The sequence below is a fragment of the Pan paniscus genome, chromosome 17 (genome assembly GCF_029289425.2).
Source record: "Pan paniscus chromosome 17, NHGRI_mPanPan1-v2.0_pri, whole genome shotgun sequence".
NCBI classification, from domain to species: Eukaryota; Metazoa; Chordata; class Mammalia; order Primates; family Hominidae; genus Pan; species Pan paniscus.
Genome location: NC_073266.2, coordinates 49,775,934 through 49,796,343, shown reverse-complemented (window position 1 = coordinate 49,796,343; position 20,410 = coordinate 49,775,934). Strand labels below are relative to the sequence as shown.

Below are 20,410 nucleotides of genomic sequence, written 5' to 3'. Positions count from 1 at the left end.
GAGGGCCCTCTTGCAGGTTGGAGGCTGCCAACCTCCTTGTATCCTCACATGGCAGGAAGAGAATGAGAGAGGTGCCTGGGGTCCCTTCACTAATCTTACCCATGAGGGCTCTACCCTCTACTTACTTCCCAGATGCCCCACTTCCTTATACCATCACCCTGGAAGTCAGGATTTCAACATGCACTTTGGGAGAAAACAAGCATTCAGCTTATTATCCATGGAGGGAGACTATCTTGGTGGCCCGACCTAATCAGGCAAGCCCTTTGAATGCAAGAGATTTCCCTAGTTGGTCGCAGAAGAGAAAGTCAGAGATATTTGAAGCCTGAGGGGGATTTAGCATGAGACAGGTTTTCTGGTGCTGAGAAGGGGATGGGGCCACTGGGCAAGGACCTGAGAATAGGAATCAAGAGCAGTTTCCAGTGAATACCTAGCAAAAGGACAGGGACTTCAGTCTTAACAACTGCAACTGAATTCTTCCAACAAGAATGAGCTTAGAAGAGGACCCTGAATTCCAGATGAGAATGCAGCCAGCTGACGCCTTGATTTCAACCTGAGTGGAGAGCCCAGCCTTGGAGTGCTAGACGTCTGACTATATTTAAGCTGCTAAGTTTGTGGTAACTTGTTACACAGCATTACAAAACTAACACATTATCCTTCTCTTCATTTCTGTCTACTTACGCTGATTATTGGTCTTAAGAGTTGCAGTGTTAGCATCTCTCAAGCTTACAATATGTTTTCCATCTGTGGCCTTAAGAGCCACTGTTGCATTAAATGAAAGAGAACCCTACTCATTTCTTTCCCCTTGTCTCTTTTTGAAACCCCCAGTTCGATCTTATTGGTTCTATTGTATTGTGATACTTGGTATGGATTTCAACCTCTGGGGCAGGTAGGAAAGGCCTTAACCTCTCAGTTGAGAGGTTACTTGTTAAATATCATCATGCTTAAAGTGATTTGAGGATACAGGTTTCTTTCCCTTTTACTTTACTGAGTTAATTCTTGGTGATTTTATGTCATGCTCATGTTATCCTTTGGAGTGGGTCTGTTATTCCCATTTCATATGTAGCAAACAAGCAAAAGAACAGTATGTGGCTATTCCATAACAAGGTGGAATTGAGCCCTAGAACAGAGAGGTGTGTGGGATGAGTAGAGGGTGTTTACAGTACACAGCAACCAGGAGCCGTTGACTTTGGCTCATGGACTTTGACACCATGGACATCTGAGACTCATCGCGGAACTCTGTAAGCATAGCAAGAAGAAAGTCGCTAATTTTGACTATCTCACAAGGGGGAAAAGAACACGGGTTGCTCTATTATATGTATGTGATTATTCTATTTTAGTCTCCTTGGTGTTTTTAGACACTTTATCTACTTTCCTCTTGCATCTAGAAAATATTGAAATGGAAATATTGAAAAATATGAGATGGAAGAAAATATTTTCTCTCATTTTATTAAGTTGATGGAGAATTGGAATGGGGTAGAAAGTTTTCCATATTCATTTTTTTAATTTTGTGCGTACATAGTAGGTGTATATGTTTATAGGCTACATGAGATATTTTGGTACAGGCATGCAGTGTATAATAATCACATGGAAAATTGGGTATCTCCTCAAGTGTTTCTCCTTTGTGTTACAAATAATCCAATTATACTTTTAGTTATTTTTAAATGTACAATTAAATTATTAATATTATTGACTATAGTCCCCCTGTTGTTCTATAAATACTAGGTCTTATTCTTTTTTACTTTTTTTGTGTGTGTCCATTAACCATCCCCACCTTCCTCCCACCCCCACTACCTTTCCCAACCTCTTGTAACCATGCTTCTATGTGCTGTCTTCATGAATTCGGTTGTTTTGATTTTTAGATCCCACAGGTAAGTGAGAACATACAATGTCTGTCTTTCTGTGCCTGGCTTATTTCACTTAACATAATGACCTCCAGTTCCACCCATGTTCTTGTAGATGACAGGATCTCATTCTTTTTTATGGCTGAATAGTACTCCATTGTCTATAAGTTCCACATTTTCTTTATCCATTCATCTGCTGATGGATGCTTAGGTTGCTTCCGCATCTTGGCTGTGATGAACAGAGCTGCAGGAAACATGGGCGTGTAAATACCTCCTTGTTATACTGATTTCCTTTCCTTTCTATCTGTACCCAGCAGTGGGATTGCTGGATCATATGTTAGCTCTATTTTTAGTTTTTTGAGGAACCTCCAAACTGTTCTCCAAAGTGGTTGTACTAATTTACATTACTACCAACAGTGTATGAGGGTTCCCTTTTTTCCATGCCCTTGCCGGCATTTGTTACTGCCTGACTTGGATAAAAGCCATTTTAACTGGGGTGAAATGATATTTCATTGTAGTTTTGATTTGCATTTCTCTGATGATCAGTGATGTTGAGCACTTTTTCGTATATCTGTTTGCCATTTGTATATCTTCTTCTGAGAAATGTCCATTCAAATATTTTGCCCATTTTTAAATTGGATTACTAGATTTTTTTCCTATAGAGTTGTTTGAGCTCCTTATGCATTCTGGTTATGAATCCCTTGTCAGATGAGGAGTTTGCAAATATTTTCTCCCATTCTGTGGGTTGTCTTCACTTCATTGATTCTTTTCTTTGCTGTGCAAAAAGCCTTTTTACTTTATGTGACCCCATTTGTCCATTTTTGCTTTGGTTGCCGGTGCTTGTGGGGTATCACTCAAGATTTAAATCTACAGTCCAGCGTCCTGGAGACTTTCCCCAGTGTTTTCTTTTAGTAGTTTCATAGATGGAGGTCTTAGATTTCAATCTTTAATCCATTCTGGTTTGAATTTTGTATATGGCAAGAGATAAGGGTCTAGTTTCATTCTTCTGCGTATGAATGTCTAGTTTTCCCAGCACTGTTTATTGAAGAGACTGTGTTTCCCCCAGTGTATTTTCTTGGAACCTTTGTCAAAAATGAGTTCATTGTAGGTGTGTGGATTTGATTCTGGGTTCTCTGTCCTGTTCCATTTGTCTATGTGTCTGTTGTTACGCCAGTACCATGCTGTTTTGGTTACTGTAGCTCTGTAGTATTAATTTAATTTGAAGTCAGTTAGTGTGATGCCTCCAGTTTGTTCTTTTGCTCAGGATAGCTTTGATTATTCTGGGTCTTTTGTGGTTCCATATAAATTTTAGGATTGTTTTTCTGTTTCTGTGAAGAATGACATTGGTATTGTGGTAGGGATTGTGTTGAATCTGCAGATTGCTTTGAGTAATATGGGCATTTTAACAACATTGATTCTTTCAATCCATGAACAGGGAATATCTTTTATTTTTTTGTGTCCTCTTCATTTCTTTCCTCAGTGTTTTATAGTTTTCATTGTAGAGATCTTTTACTTCTTTGGTTAAGTTAATTTCTAGGTATTTAATTTTATTTGTGGCTATTGTAAGTGATCGCTTTTTTGATTTATTTTTCAGATTGTTCACTGTTGGCATATAGAAATGCCGTTGATTTTTGTATGTTGATTTTGTATCCTGGAACTTTACCAAATTTGTTTATCAATTCTAATAATTTTTTGGTGGAGCCTTTAGTTTTTTCCAGATATAAAATCATATATCATCTGCAAAAGGACCATTTGACTTTTTCCTTTCCAATTTGGATGCTCTTTTTTTTTTTTTTTTTTTTTTTCTTTTTTATTGATCATTCTTGGGTGTTTCTCGCAGAGGGGGATTTGGCAGGGTCACAGGACAATAGTGGAGGGAAGGTCAGCAGATAAACAAGTGAACAAAGTTCTCTGGTTTTCCTAGGCAGAGGACCCTGCGGCAGTGTTTGTGTCCCTGGGTACTTGAGATTAAGGAGTGGTGATGACTCTTAACGAACATGCTGCCTTCAAGCATCTGTTTAACAAAGCACATCTTGCACCGCCCTTAATCCATTCAACCCTGAGTGGATACAGCACATGTTTCAGAGAGCACAGGGTTGGGGGTAAGGTCACAGATCAACAGGATCCCAAGGCAGAAGAATTTTTCTTAGTACAGAACAAAATGAAAAGTCTCCCATGTGTACCTCTTTCTACACAGACACAGCAACCATCCGATTTCTCAATCTTTTCCCCACCTTTCCCCCCTTTCTATTCCACAAAACCGCCATTGTCTTCATGGCCCGTTCTCAATGAGCTGTTGAGTACACCTCCCAGATGGGGTGGTGGCCGGGCAGAGGAGCTCCTCACTTCCCAGTAGGGGCGGCCGGGCAGAAGCGCCCCTCACCTCCCGGACGGGGCGGCTGGCCGGGCGGGGGGCTGACCCCCCCCACCTCCCTCCCGGACGGGGCGGCTGGCCGGGCGGGGGGCTGACCCCCCACCTCCCTCCCGGACAGGGCGGCTGGCCGGGCAGAGGGGCTCCTCACTTCCCAGTAGGGGCGGCCAGGCAGAGGTGCCCCTCACTTCCCCGACGGGGCGGCTGGCCCGGCGGGGGGCTGACCCCCCCACCTCCCTCCCGGAGGGGGCGGCTGGCCGGGCAGAGGGGCTCCTCACTTCCCTGTAGGGGCGGCCGGGCAGAGGCGCCCCTCACCTCCCGGACAGGGCGGCTGGCCGGGCGGGGGGCTGATCCCCCCACCTCCCTCCCGGACGGGGCGGCTGGCCGGGCGGGGGGCTGACCCCCCCACCTCCCTCCCGGACGGGGCGGCTGGCCGGGCGGGGGGCTGACCCCCCACCTCCCTCCCGGACGGGGCGGCTGGCCGGGCGGGGGGCTGACCCCCCACCTCCCTCCCGGACGGGGCGGCTGGCTGGGCGGGGGGCTGACCCCCCCACCTCCCTCCCGGACGGGGCGGCTGGCCGGGCGGGGGGCTGACCCCCCCACCTCCCTCCCGGACGGGGCGGCTGGCCGGGCGGGGGGCTGACCCCCCACCTCCCTCCCGGACGGGGCGGCTGGCCGGGCGGGGGGCTGACCCCCCACCTCCCTCCCGGACGGGGCGGCTGGCCGGGCGGGGGGCTGACCCCCCCACCTCCCTCCCGGACGGGGCGGCTGGCCAGGCAGAGGGGCTCCTCACTTCCCAGAAGGGGCGGCCAGGCAGAGGCGCCCCTCACCTCCCGGATGGGGCGGCTGGCCAGGCGGGGGGCTAACCCCCCCACCTCCCTCCCGGACGGGGCGGCTGGCCGGGCTGGGGGCTGACCCCCCCACCTCCCTCCCAGACAGAGCGGCTGGCCGGGCAGAGGGGCTCCTCACTTCCCAGTAGGGGTTTCCTTCTCTTGTGTGCTTGTTCTAGTTAGGACTTCCAGTACTATGTTGAATAACAGTGGTGACAATGGACTTACTTGTTGTGTTCCAGATTTTAGAGGAAAGGCTTTCAGTTTTCCCCCATTCAGTAGGTTACTAGCTGTGGGTCTGTCATATATGGCTTTATGATGTTGAGGTATGTTCCTTCTATACCCAGTTTTTTGAGGGTTTTTTATCATGAAGGTATGTTGAGCTTTATCAAATGATTTTTCAGCATCAGTAAAATGACCATATGGTTTTTGTCCTTCATTCTGTTGATATGATGTGTCACATTGATTGATTTCTGTGTGTTGAACTGTCCTTGCATCCCTGGGATAAATCCCCCTTGGTTATGATGAATGAGCTTCTCAGTATATTGTTGAATTTAGTTTGCTAGTATTTTGTTGAAGATTTTCTGCATCAATATTCATCAGAGATAATGGCCTGTGTTTGTTTGTTTGTTTGTTTTGATGTGCCTTTGTCTGGTTTGGGTATCAGGGTAACACTGACCTTGTAGAATGAGTTTGGAAGTATTCCCTCTTCCTCTATTTTTTTTCAGAACAGTTTGAGTATGATTGGTATTAGTTTTTCTTTAAATGCTTGTTAGAATTCAGCAGTGAAGCCATCAGGTCCAGGGCTTTTATTTACTAGAAGACTTTTATTATGGCTTTGATCTCGTTACTTGTTATTAGTCTGTTCTTGTTTTGATTTCTTCTTAATTCAGTCTTGGTAGATTGTATATGTCTGGGAATATATCCATTTATTCTGGATTTTCCAATTTATTGGCATATAAGTTGCTCATAGTAGCCACTAATGATCCTTTGAATTTCTGTGGTATCAGTTGTAATATCTCCTTTTTTTATTTCAAATTTTATTTATTTGAGTCTTCTCCCTTTTTTTCTTAGTCTGACTAAAGGTTTGTCAATTTTGTTTATCTTTTCAAAAAGCCAACTTTTCGTTTCATTGGTATTTTGTATTGTGTTCTATATTTCAAATTCATTTATTTCTGCTCTGATTTTTATTTCTTCTACTAATTTTGGGTTTTGTTTGCCCATGCTTTTCTAGTTCTTTAAGATGCATCACTGGGTTATTTGAAGGTTTTTTTCCTTTTTGATATAGGCATTTATAGCTATTAACTTCCCTTTTAACACTGCTTTTGCTGTATCCCATAGGTTTTAGTATGTTGTGTTTCTATTGTCGTTTGTTTCAATACATTTTTACATTTTCTTCTTAATTTCTTCATTGACCCATTGGTCACTCAGGAGCATGTTGTTTAATTTCCATGTGTTTATATGGTTTCCAAAATTTCTCTTGTTATTGATTTGTAGGTTTATTCAGTTGTGGTCAGAAGAAGGTGCTTGATATTATTTCAGTTTTTTTGCATGTTTTAAGACTTGTTTTGTGACCTAACCTTTTTTTTTATGTAACCACATACTTCAGGTAAACTTCTTCAATTAGATTGCCCTTGTCTGAAAAAAATAACTCATATGTTTATATATGCTTAATGATATTCCAACTGTCTCTCTTTCTTTGGTCTGTATACTCATCTATCTGTCTGTCTGAGAAAGTTTAGAAAATAGTCACTGGATCGAGTTGACACAGTGATTTGCTGATGGATCTTGGTGAAGGAGAGTCCTTACATTTATTGAGCCAAGCTGTACTGATCCCTTATTTTGTCATTGTCTGTGAAAACCTTAAAATGTTATTCCAATTTAATGTAATTTAAACTTTGCAAATAGTGACCTTTTATCTATAATTTTTTGTATACTTTCAGTCATTAAAATAGATTTTTCATTTAAAAAAAGTATATGTGTATACAATACACTTGTGAACTCTCATGGCTATAGCTTGCCTCCCCTCAAGCCAGATAAATATTCCATGTCTCAGATGACAAGTTTAGGAAATATTCCTATGTAAGTATGACTAAGTGTCAAAGTGATTTTCTTTTGTTACATTTTGCCCCAGAAAATTATACTAGTAATTTATTCATAAGCAATATAATTGCTTGGGAGTGTAACTAACCACAGTACCAATTTAATTGATGATATCTTTCAGTCAATATCTGTAAACTCCTGGGGTTTGTTTTGGTGGGTTTTTTTTCCTCATTATCTTTAGAGTTTTAAAAAGAAATGATAGCTGTTTTGTTTTCCAGTTCAATTTTAAGAAGTTGCACCCTACTTAACAGAGACACTTTTTTACTTCTTTTAGGCCTATTATATCTTTATAGACCTATCTATAAAACTTAATGATCTGGTTTTTTAGTGTTTGCTTATTTCCATTATTTTGATATAGTGTCCTTTCATGTTGAACTTTTTTATTGTGTGTATTTTGAAGTCATAGATGTAGAATGTCACCTAGCCACTGTCTTCAGGGCAACCCACCTGGCAAAATAAAATAATCTTCATTTTTCTTATTAACCCACTGTTATGTGTACAGAGAATATTAAAATTCAGTGGTTTTATATATTGATACTGGAAACATCATTAGGTTTTCAGCATTGACATTTGTATGAGTCTTTGTTTCTTTCAAGTTTTATGTGGTTTTGTTTTTAAGGCTAAGCGGTATTTTTGGAAATCTACTTAATGTGAGTGACTCCCCCAAACTGTCAAATATGTAGTTGAAATATTTTTCTGGCCTTTCTGCCCGTGGACGCCGCCGAAGAAGCATCGTTAAAGTCTCTCTTCACCCTGCCGTCATGTCTAAGTCAGAGTCTCCTAAAGAGCCCGAACAGCTGAGGAAGCTCTTCATTGGAGGGTTGAGCTTTGAAACAACTGATGAGAGCCTGCGGAGCCATTTTGAGCAATGGGGCACGCTCACGGCCTGTGTGGTAATGAGAGATCCAAACACCAAGCGCTCCAGGGGCTTTGAGTTTGTCACATATGCCACTGTGGAGGAGGTGGATGCAGCTATGAATGCAAGGCCACACAAGGTGGATGGAAGAGTTGTGGAACCAAAGAGAGCTGTCTCCAGAGAAGATTCTCAAAGACCAGGTGCCCACTTAACTGTGAAAAAGATATTTGTTGGTGGCATTAAAGAAGACACTGAAGAACATCACCTAAGAGATTATTTTGAACAGTATGGAAAAATTGAAGTGATTGAAATCATGACTGACCGAGGCAGTGGCAAGAAAAGGGGCTTTGCCTTTGTAACCTTTGACGACCATGACTCCGTGGATAAGATTGTCATTCAGAAATACCATACTGTGAATGGCCACAACTGTGAAGTTAGAAAAGCCCTGTCAAAGCAAGAGATGGCTAGTGCTTCATCCAGCCAAAGAAGTCGAAGTGGTTCTGGAAACTTTGGTGGTGGTCGTGGAGGTGGTTTCGGTGGGAATGACAACTTCGGTCATGGAGGAAACTTCAGTGGTCGTGGTGGCTTTGGTGGCAGCCGTGGTGGTGGTGGATATGGTGGCAGTGGGGATGGCTATAATGGATTTGGTAATGATGGAAGCAATTTTGGAGGTGGTGGAAGCTACAATGATTTTGGCAATTACAACAATCAGTCTTCAAATTTTGGACCCATGAAGGGAGGAAATTTTGGAGGCAGAAACTCTGGCCCCTATGGCGGTGGAGGCCAATACTTTGCAAAACCACGAAACCAAGGTGGCTATGGCAGTTCCAGCAGCAGCAGTAGCTATGTCAGTGGCAGAAGATTTTAATTAGGAAACAAAGCTTAGCAGGAGAGGAGAGCCAGAGAAGTGACAGGGAAGCCACAGGTTACAACAGATTTGTGAACTCAGCCAAGCACAGTGGTGGCAGGGCCTAGCTGCTACAAAGAAGACATGTTTTAGACAAATACTCATGTGTATGGGCAAAAAACTCGAGGACTGTATTTGTGACTAATTGTATAACAGGTTATTTTAGTTTCTGTTCTGTGGAAAGTGTAAAGCATTCCAACAAAGCGTTTTAATGTAGATTTTTTTTTTTTTGCACCCATGCTGTTGATTGCTAAATGTAATAGTCTGATCGTGACGCTGAATAAATGTCTTTTTTTTTAATGTGCTGTGTAAAGTTAGTCTACTCTGAAGCCATCTTGGTAAATTTCCCCAACAGTGTGAAGTTAGAATTCCTTCAGGGTGATGCCAGGTTCTATTTGGAATTTATATACAACCTGCTTGGGTGGAGAAGCCATTGTCTTCGGAAACCTTGGTGTAGTTGAACTGATAGTTACTGTTGTGACCTGAAGTTCACCATTAAAAGGGATTACCCAAGCAAAATCATGGAATGGTTATAAAAGTGATTGTTGGCACATCCTATGCAATATATCTAAATTGAATAATGATACCAGATAAAATTATAGATGGGAATGAAGCTTGTGTATCATCCATTATCATGTGTAATCAATAAACAATTTAATTCTCTTGAATGAAAAAAAAAGAAATATTTTTCTGAAGAATATATATTTGATATAACTTCTGGTACAATGAATTATATTTTATAATTTGATTCTTCTGTATTTTATGTTTGTTTTATTTGTCACATAATAAAGTTCAAAGGAAGCTATGTCAGATTTGAAACTGACACTGAAAATCCCTAACGTTTGACTTGTGGCTCAGTTTATCCTCTTGAAATAAAATTGTTGGGTTTTATGTGACATTAACACCCTGATGAAAATCACTCCTTAATTTTGTTAGTTGAATTGAAACATAAAAGTTCAAGTCATTGCACCTTAGTGCATTTTCTTATTAGACACAGAAGCTGAATTATTTACCTGAGCCAGCCTAATAAGGTAAAGGGAACTGATTGAAGAAGAAAATAAAACCAAAGTCACCAGGCACAGTGGCTCATGCCTGTAATCCCAGCACTTTGGGAGGCTGAGGTGGGCAGATCACTTGAGGTCAGGAGTTTGAGACCAGCCTGGCCAATGTTGTGAAACCCCATTTTGACTAAAAATACAAAAATTAGCTGGGCGTGGTGGCACTCACCTGTAATCCCATCTACTTGGGAAGCTGAAGCACGAGAATCGCTTGAACCCGGGAGACGGAGGTTGCAGTGAGCCGAGATTGCTCCACTGCACTCCAGCCTAGGTGATGGAGTGAGACTTTGTCTCAAAACAAAACAGAACAAAAAACCGAAGTCGTATTTGTTGAGAGACTTCTATCTATACAGTACTATATTGAGTCCTTTATATTTGTTCTCATAAAAGCATCTCGACTTCCTTATGTAATTATTAATACTATTATTTTAAATGTGAGAACACTGAGGCTCAAGAAGTTATTTGCCCATAATCATATAGTTAATTAATAATAGAACCATGCTTTGGGAGGCCAAGATGGGAGGATCTCTTGAGACCAGGAGTTTAAAACCAGCCTGGGCAACATAGGGAGAGATCCTGTCTCTACAAAAAATAAAAAACATTATCCAGTGTGGCGGTGCATATGTGTAGTACCAGCAATTTGGAAGGCTAAGGCAGGAGAATCATTGAGCCCAGGAGTTCATGGCTGCATTGAGCTATGATCATGCCAATGCACTCCAGGCTGGGCAACAGAGTGAGACTGTCTCTAAAAATATATAAATAAATATAAGTAAACCACAATTTCAACTAAATCTGGCTGTAAATCCAATCCCAGGCTATTTCTGAGAGAAGGCACACTGTGTCTCACCTACCAGGTAGAATAATAAATACATTTAAGTTACTGGAAGCAGAGAGTTGGGGATGGAGAGGTTGGGATCTTAGAAACATGCCTGGTCATTTGGCATCTGATGTCTAGTAGAGCCTGAGATGACACCTGTCTGCTTCTGTGATTCTTTTACTTTCTCTGTCTTTGGTGCGCCTTTTATGGTGTGAGCATCTCTTCACACAGTGTTATAAATACACACATTGCACAAACCAAATGCATCATCTTACGACCTGTCCAACAGTGGAGGACAAACTGGATGTATCAGACTTATTGAGAGGAATGTCTCTATATTGTAGTTTAATGGATTTTCAAAGAATTTTTTATGTAAATCTGAGCCCCCTCTCTCACCTGCCTGCCTGAAATATTCCATGGTATATGTCAGGCCTTTTGTTGGAGATTTAGTATATTATTAATGTTTGCAGAAATACTGGTACTACAGTTGCTCATCTGTTTTTCTGAAAGTTGCTTGGCGTAGAAATCTTATCTTTTAAATATTAGTTACCGTGCAGTATTTCAGGGTGTAAAATTTCAGATTTGAATTAAGTAGGCATACTTCTGTTTCATACAGCAGTCTATTATATGTAATTCCTGGTCATTCTACTGTTCAGAAAGGAGTCTTTTGTCCAAGGGTTCATTTGAAAAGAGGTAATAATATATCCCTAATCTTTTTTCTCTTTTGTTTCATGCATTCCTTTTTGTTTAGATTTCACCATGAAGTTCTTTGACTTCATTACCACATATTGCTTTGTCTAGATTAATCTCGATTTTCTTCTTTTCTTGCTGGGATTTCACAGTAAACTACAAAATGTGGAAACAAAATTATTTCACTTGCTTGGAGTTCAAGGTTATAGTCTTTGGGCCTTTGAATAAAGTACTCACCCAAAAATAGGATTTTAATAAAGCTTTGTTGATGTTTAAGGTAGGAAGAGATCAATAGAAAATACTTGAAAAAAAGTTCTTTTTCTTATATACTGTGCTTTCTTTGAGGGGTTTAAATGTTTAAAATCTGAGTGCTTAATTTATATTTAGACTTACTTGAACATACACCAATTTATACCTAAGATAGTTCATGTAGAAAGCAGTTTTTACCCACCTGCTCTGTTGCCTAGTGGTCTTGTGGAATGCAAACAGCAGAAAAAGAGATGATGTTGAGCCAAAAGAGCTGATGGGTTAACTGGGGAGATGAGGGTTTCTGCTTGTTTCGTGGTGTACGCTCCAAGGAAAGATAGGCACTATGGAGACTTAAGTGCATCTTTAGCACTTATTCTCTCATTACTTTTTAAACATTTTACACTTCTAGTCAATATAAGAATTAGAAGTCACTTTTAGATTAGTCAACATTATATGACAGCAGATACATAGCTTAACTTAATCAGAATGTTTTCCCGGAACAAAAATATTTTGAGGGATACAAAGGAAAAAACCTTTCTGATTTGATTGGCATATAGATTCTGCTCCCAAAAGTTAAGTTGCTTTCCTTTAAATTTTTGGACATTTTCAGAAAACAGGGAGCTCCTAATCATGGGTTGCACTAGAATTTCTGTGCTGCATGTTTAAGGCCTGAGGTACAAGAGGAGGGATTGAGAGTTGGTTACTGGGTATTTAGTCTTAACAATGGTCAAATGGATACAGAAGCCACAGTCTGTGCAGTGGCTTTCCCTTTCTGTTGTACTCACTATTTGATATCAGTCAGGTATTAATGCTGACATTAGGTTCTCCTGCTGATGGTAAATTCTAGGACAGATGTTTCATCTGTATTCCTCACAATTTTTTTGCCATTAATATAAAAGCACTCATTGTTTTTCTCTCTGCATTAGGGATACTTGATATCACCCCATTTAGACTTATGCTCCTGACTTAGTTTTATCAATAACTTAGAATCAAAGCATATAATATATACGAATTTAACCATTCAAATTGTGAGTTAACAAATACCTCTTTTTTGTAAATAGACACAAGTAAGGAGTTTTTTAATTAAAGGTGTGACAATATTTTTAGTGATTTTAGGGTAATCTTGGCTTTCAGAAGTAATCTAGAGTTAGCAAAAGTAATACAGCCTCTACAGTCAGAAACTAGTTAGGAAGCTTGAAAGAATATATTAGAAGCATAATATTGATAAATACTGTAAACCCAATGGAATTATTTTGAAGTTGGAAAAAATTACATACCAAACCTTTTTCAAAATTTACAATCTAGAGCCAGGCTACCAGGCTTAGACAGTACTTCCTTAGATTGACACCTTTAGTAGAGTTAGTTTTTTTTTTAAAAAAAGACAAAACTCTAGTTTTGTGTGTTGAAAGTAGTTCATATATTTTGATTGAGTCATGCAGGCATTGCAATATTTAAATTTTATTTAAATGCTCCTGTGCATCAATTTCAGCTTGGACTCAAGTCACAGAGACCCAAAGTGAAGTCTAGCTAGGAGATCTGAGGTTATGTTGCCCAGGATGGCAGGGACCCAGGTTTTTTCTCACTTGTTGCTATTTCTTGGCCTCAATTCCAGTCCTAACTTCCCTTCAGGGTCTCAGATGGTTGCTGCCACTCTAGTAATGTCATCTACATTCCCTCAATCAGAAAGAATAAAGAGGGAAGAGAAGGGCACATACTCTTTAAAGCTAGATCTTGGTTGCCACTTATGTTCAGCATTGTACTGGAGATTCTAGCTAGGGCTATTAGGCAAGTAGAAGAAAAAACATGGCATCCAGTTTGGAAAAGGAGAAGTAAGACTATGTCTTTTCAGAGATGACATGAATTTGTATACAGAAAATCCTAAGGAATCCATTTGTTTTTGTTTTTTGTTTGTTTGTTTTTGAGACAGAGTTTCACTCTTGTTGCCCAGGCTGGAGTGCAATGGTGCGATCTCGGTTCACTGCAACCTCCACTCAGAACCACTGTCACCATCTTCCTTAAGGCTGCAGGTCCTTTTCATACACAGGGACCATTGGCCCTGAGACAGGCAACTATGTTCTCATTTTTACATGTGATTAGAACAGGACAGCAACTAAGCTCAAGTGACACTGTTGTTCTCTACCGTGGTTGTTTTTCCAGAGCCCTTTCTCTGTACCACAACATGTGTCTTAGGATCCACAAAATGACAGCACCCAGTAATGGGCGGATTGTTGAAGTGAATGAGAGTAGAAACGTAGGCACTTGCATAGTGTTGGAGGATCATTTGGGATAGCTGAATGTTAGAGGTGACTTTTAGCATAGTAATAAAATTATTCATTGTGCCTGCTCAGATTTAGGACACTGATTTTCTTTTACATTCCTGGTATCTGTGCCAGAAACTGTCTTTTCTGCAAATCCATACTATGCTTTGCAGGAAGCTTTTATCATCAGGTGACTTCAGATAGTTTTATTTGATTGATACCAGTGTCTGTTCCTTCCTCTTCAGTCTTATACTTTCTTATAAGACCTCAACCATTGGGCTAAAAGCAGTTTCTTCTCCTATTCCTAGAGCTTTCTTTTCCCACTGAAGAAATTTTGGTTTCTTCAGTTTCCATTGACTTCAATTATTACCTGTACTTCAGTGATTTCCTGTAACCACATCCTTCCTGATCACTTTATCATTTCTCCCTCTTAAAAGTTAGTTGCCAATTAGTTATTTCTTTCAGAGTTCTTCTCGCTTTTTTGACTTTCTGTTTGGAACACCTTGCTGCCTTTTCGCAGACAACATTTTCATTTTTTGATTTCATGATTGTTCTTTCATTGTTTTATAGCAGTTTTCTATGATTTCACCTCTTTCCCCCCACCACACACCGTTTCTTTACTCATCATGTCATTTGATTATAGTCCATCAGGACGGAGAAATACTACCAGAATGTCATGTTGTATTCTCACAATAAACAGTTCTTGTTTGTTTACAAGACAGTAAAACAACTAGGACATCATTTATTTTAAATGTTTGAGGATGCTAGGCTGGGCGCGGTGGCTCACGCTGTAATCCAAGCACTTTGGGAGGTTGAGGTGGGTGGATTGCCTGAGTCCAGGAGTTTGAGACCAGCCTGGGCAACATGGCGAAACCCCATCTCTACAAAAAAGAAAAATAAAAAATAATGTTTGAAGATGCTAATTAAATAGTGTTTAATTATATCCCTCAGTTTATAGAATCAAATGTAACTAAAAGAATAAGGAATGGAGTTTTTTAGCCTAAGCTACCTTTGAAAGGTGAAGGGTAAGTTTGTGTGTATGAACAATAGTTAGAAGGAACAGCCTGTGTAATAAAACTTTTGTGATTATTAGAAGACCGCTGGTGTTGAGGGTTATGTATACAGATGTTTTAGTTTGGGTAGGCTAACTACTGTAACAAAAAAAGAAAACTACAACACATCACAGGCATAGTATCACAGTAGAATGGTATTTCTTACATAACAACTCAGTGTGTGGTCCAGGCATAGGTAGGTGATTTGTTCGAATATGTTTGAATTGAGGAACCCAGCCTGCTGGCAGCTGTGCTATCTTCACTTTGTTCCAAGGTATTCCTGAGAGTCAATATTTAGCCATTGGTCGAGAAAAGAGCACAGAGGATAGCTTGTGAGCAGCTTTCATGGGTAAGGCCAGGACAGGAAGTAGGAAATGTCATTTCTGTTCATACATCATTGGCTAGAACTCAATGACATGGCACACTTAACTGCAAGGACAGTTAGGGATTGTGGTCTACTGTGCACCTGGAAGGAAGAGGACACTTACTTGGTAGTCAGCCCCTTCCAATGAAGGTATTTTGAAAAAAGTTTAAATTGTAAGAGAAGGCCTGGCTCGGTGGCCCAAGCCTGTAATCCCAGCACATTGGGAGGCCAAGGTGTGTGGATCAGTTGAGGTCAGGAGTTTGAGACCAGCCTGGCCAACGTGAAAAAACCCTGTCTCTACTAAAAATACAAAAATTAGCCAGGCATGGTGGTGCACGCCTGTAATCCCAGCTACTCTGGAGGCTGAGGCAGGCGAATCACTTGAACCCGGGAGGTGGAGGTTGCAATAAGCCAAGATCGCACCACTGCACTTGAGCCTGGGTGATAGAGCGAGATTCTGTCTCAAAAAGACAAAAAAAAAGAAAAAAAAATTGTAAGAGAAGTACAGTGGTTTGGGTATTTAACTGACTCAGTAAGTTTCCTTTCTACATGAAAAGGACAAGTAAACATAATTAAAATTATGCCACACTATTTATTAAAAGAGGAAGAATAAGTACAGTATTATCACTTGAACAGCTTTCCTTTTGATATTGGTAAAATAATGCACACCTCTTAAATTTATATTAAGTGCCAACACAGAAATCTTAGAACTTATTAAATTATTCATTGTTTAATAGATTTAGCTATGACATAAGAACAGTTTATGTCCGTGACAGATAAAAACAACATCAAGTTCAGCCAATCGGATTCTTACTATATATGTACTAAGAAATCAAATTATTTCAGTGGGGCCATGTTAGTCAGTCAATAACTATTTAAATGTCCACTATAGACAAGGCTTTACCACAGTGCTGAGAAAAAACCAGGCTAATGAGGAATAAAAACATTCTTTAAAAAGAAAAATAAATCTGTCATATAAGATTATGTATTTGCAAAGTTAGGTATTTCGGAGTTGAAAGGATTAAACATGCATGCCTTCTGCAGGGATACAGCTTCAGATGGTTGACCAAGCCAGTTACTCTAATGTGAAATACAATACTCTGAGTATAAAGAAACACAAATGTGAAAAAAAAAACACCTTAATATACTAGCACACAACTTATAGAATTAACTAAAATCACATATATACTTGCCTTTTCTTTGTTCTGTCAACCAGGGTTTTTTTTTTGTGCAACATAAGAATGGAAAGAAACAAACCCAAAAACCCAACATAAGCGTGTGTCTGTTTTGTTCTCTGGATTCATCCCAACCTTAAGAGAAAACTCATCAGTAATGAAGCTAACAAGTTGATTATCAACATATTATATTTAGTCATCCAAATGTATTTCATCTTCATGTTTAAAAATAAAAAAGCATTTAATAGAGATTTGGATTCTGCTGTGACAGATGTTACATAACTACTTACATTGATTCACAGCCATCCTAAGTAATTCACAAGAGTGCTTTAATTCATAAAGACACTATAGTTATGCAATGATTCAGATACATTCAACTGTAATGAAGGTAATGACAATTTGGACAAAGCTGAAATACTTACAATCAGCATAAAAAAAAAAAGATTCAATGTCCAGGGAGAAATATTCTAAATAAAGACTAACAGCATGTTATGGTCCTGCATACCTTTGTTCCTTATCCCCTACAACCATGTTTCTCAACGTTGGTGAATGTATAGACCAGTTTTAAAATGGAAAAAAATGCTTGTAATTTCTACAGGTTAAGTTATTTTTACTGTGTTGGCCTTTAAATATTAATACATAAACATTAAAAAGTTGATCTAAGATTCATGTACTCATAGCTCTAAAACAAACCTATAAATTCAGCATAGACTGTAAGCAAAGCCATAAAATCAGTGCAGTTTAGATGAGTAGGATTAGGACCAGGGCTGGGCACAGTGGCTTATACCTGTAATCCCAGCACTTTGGGAGGCTGAGGGAGGAGGATCACTTGAGCCTGGGAGGTTGATGCTACAGTGAGTTGTGATTGGACCACTGCACTCCAGACTGGGTGACAGAGCAAGAACCTATCTCAAAACAAAAGCAAAGAAAGATTAGGATCAAGAAGACATTCACAAAGGTAGCACTTGAGTTAGGGTGAGGAACTGGGTAAATAAGGGTTGAGAGATAAAGGCCAAGGCAAGGAAACTGAAGTGAGCAGAGGGCTCGTGTAAGTGAGAGTACAGCATATGTGTAAACAGAGAACAGTCCCTTTGGATTTTGTGTAGGTTGGGAGCGGGAGCAGGTAACATAAGGTGGTAAACTATTAGAAGTAAATCATGGGGACCTTGAGTATTGGACTCAGGGCCTCATTCTGTATGAATGGAATTGTTGAAGGCATGTAAGTAGTACTACATTTTCATTTTTTAAAATGCTATCTGCAGCAATATTTAAATACATTAGGAGAATGAAAAGATTGAGGCCAGGCACAGTGGCTCACTCCTGTAATCCCAGCGCTTTGGGAGGCCGAAGCAGGCAGATCACTTGAGGCCATGAGTTTGAGACCAGCCTGGCCAACATGGCAAAGCCTAAAAATACAACAATTAGCTGGGGGTAGTGGTGCATGCCTGTAATCCCAGCTACTCAGGAGGCTGAGGCACGAGAATCACTTGAACCTGGGAGGCAGAGGTTGCAGTGAGCTGAGATCACACCACTGTACTTCAACCTGGGCAACAGACCAAGACTCTGTCTCAATAAAAGAAAAAGAAGGAAAGAAAAGATTGAAAATCCAGCCAAAAGGTCCACTCCACGAGCACAGGTACATGGTTCATTACCAAGTTTCCAGGTCCTAGAACATAATTGACCCTCAGTAAGTGTGTGTTGATTGAATATATGATGCCTGATGAAGGGCAGGGGGACATCTAGTTAGAAAATGTGTGGGAAATAAAGTCCAGAATAGGACTCCGAATAAACGTTAGCAGCTGGTATTAACAAGGATTTCGAGTTGTCTACAACTAATTGAATCCTTGAGAAATATGTAAGATTGTAGAGGAGACAGGGGGAACAGGCTAAAGGTGGAGCCTCGATAGCTCCTACAGTTATGGCAAATGTCAAGGAGAAAGCACTAAGAGAAAATAGCAAGGAGGGATCAGAAAAGTGGCTCAGGAGATCTGTTGGCCCAGAAGCCAAAAGAGCAGAAAAGAGAATTACCCATTTGTGCATGTCCACTTTATAAATATTTATTTTGGATTTTGAAATTGAATCCTTTTTTTTAAGCAGACTAACTTTGAAGGTTTCATGGATTCTAGTTATTCTAGTGTTAAAAATTATTTTTACAGGTAGGTAGGTAAGACTTAATGTTGAAAGGATCAAGGTCAAATGGGGCAAGTAAAATCCAAGCATATCCCAGAAGCATGTTAAATGTGGGGAAATTTCAGGATGGCATTCACATATTTTGGAATTTAACATGCACTTCTTTTAGATGTCTCATTACTACATCGTTGAGTTAAATATATAAATTTTAGTACATTATATGTAGTAGTTAAGCAACAGAATAATTATGTCACAAAATTGTTTACTTTATGAATTCATTTAGTATAATGTCTCTATTAGTGGCCTACCCTAGGATATTTTAAGTGATTATATTAAGTTTTATTTCTAGACAATTTTTCTGAAACTTATTTTGCCTAAAGCAGGCACACAGCTCAGTTTAAATAAAAAAAGACATAAGCTCAAAAATAGGCATGGTTTCTTACTACTTTATGGCTTTAAAAATCATTCTGAATCCTCTTGCTGGAGTGTTTACTACACCAGCTAGCAGTAGGACTTAACATTAAATTTTCATTTTGATTAACTTGACTGCAGTTGTTTCTTGGCTGCCTCTTTAGAGCCCACTGTGGGATAAAATTAAAACAATTTTTATGATACAACAATTTAGTTGCGGAAAACAACATTTTTTTCCCCCTGAATGGCAGTGTGTTCTACCTCTGGGTTTTCTGCATACGCCCCATGGCTCTGGTTTCTCTCTTCTCCAATCCATCTTTTAGAGTTCTGCCAGATTAATTTTTCTAAAGCAGAGCTTTGGCCATCTTCTCATCCAAAACCCTTCAGTGGTTCCCCTTTGCCTCTCTCTTATCTAAGCCCAACTCATTCTTCAAAGAAAGAGCAGCTCACATGCTGTATTTGCCCTTTCACATTTTTCTTGATCTCCTCTGCTGAAGTCCCGATCTCTGCTCTACATTTCTTTTTTTTTCTTTTTTAAGACCATTATCTGAAGCATAGTAAGTACTTAAAAAAACTTAAGTTATTAAGTTTCTACATCTGTCTTCTTTTTATTTCTTTTTTTATATTCAATTAGTCTTTATTATTATTTTTTATTTTTATACTTTAAGTTCTAGGGTACATGTGCACAACGTGCAGGTTTGTTATGTATGTATACATGTGCCATGTTGGTGTGCTGCACCCATTAACTCGTCATTTACATTAGGTATATCTCCTAATGCTATCCCTCCCCCCTCCCCCCAGCCCCACGACAGGCCCCAGTGTGTGATGTTCCCCTTGCTGTGTCCAAGTGTTCTCATTGTTCAGTTCCCACCTATGAGTGAGAACATGCAGTGTTTGTTTTTTTGTCCTTCCTATAGTTTGCTGAGAATGATGGTTTCCAGCTTCATCCATGTCCCTACAAAGAACATGAACTCATCCTTTTTTCTGGCTGCATAGTATTCCATGGTGTATATGTGCCACATTTTCTTAATCCAGTCTATCATTGATGGACATTTGGGTTGGTTCCAAGTCTTTGCTATTGTGAATAGTGCCACAATAAACATACGTGTGCATGTGTCTTTACAGCAGCATGATTTATAATCCTTTGGCTATATACCCAGTAATGGGATTGCTGGGTCAAATGGTATTTCTAGTTCTAGATCCTTGAGGAATCGCCACACTGTCTTCCACAATGGTTGAACTAGTTTACAGTCCCATCAACAGTGTAAAAGTGTTCCTATTTCTCCACATCCTCTCCA

General features: G+C 39.9%; 1 protein-coding gene and 1 pseudogene across 2 annotated transcripts in view; both read left to right on the top strand.

Moving 5' to 3' along the window:
• Positions 1-20,410, top strand: part of GAREM1 (GRB2 associated regulator of MAPK1 subtype 1) — a 208,062-nt gene that overhangs the window by 51,178 nt on the left and 136,474 nt on the right. The window lies entirely within an intron of this gene.
• On the top strand, positions 7,838-9,533 carry LOC100991815 (heterogeneous nuclear ribonucleoprotein A1-like; annotated as a pseudogene).